Source organism: Chrysochloris asiatica, unplaced genomic scaffold (genome assembly GCF_000296735.1).
Source record: "Chrysochloris asiatica unplaced genomic scaffold, ChrAsi1.0 scaffold00323, whole genome shotgun sequence".
Lineage (NCBI taxonomy): Eukaryota > Metazoa > Chordata > Mammalia > Afrosoricida > Chrysochloridae > Chrysochloris > Chrysochloris asiatica.
In genome coordinates, this window is record NW_006408841.1 from 359,969 (window position 1) to 360,491 (window position 523).

The window sequence follows — 523 nt, forward strand, 5'->3', positions numbered from 1 at the left end:
ATTTGCATTAAAATAACAGATATGAATGAACTCACTGGTCATGAAAACTTTGATGTTATACATTGTTTTATAATAGAGCATGAAACCAAGCCTTTCCTGCCACATCCTTGTCTATGATCACTCATGTTTCATAAAACTTGGAGTGCTCATTTATTCAGGATATGTTACCATAAGTATGTCCTGCATTTCCACTTTCACTGTAAAGTGAGTGCCCTGTTTCACCAGTGGAAGCCTAGACTCATGGGCCAGAATGAGATTCTCACCCACCTTTGTGTCCTCCAGTGGCCTCAGAGGATGTCTATGGAGGTGGCTCCACTGAGTGACTACTGGCTTTTTCCTGTGGAAAGGCAGATCTCCAGTATCTTCCTGACTGTGTCTGGACTGAGTATCAACTGGCCTTCAAGCAAATCTTCATTTTCCAAGGCCTGGGGACACTGAGGAGACAAGCTCTTGAAGAACACACTTGAGGGCAATTAAATGTAACTCTGACCAATACTTTCTGCAAATTAGACACTGAGAAAAG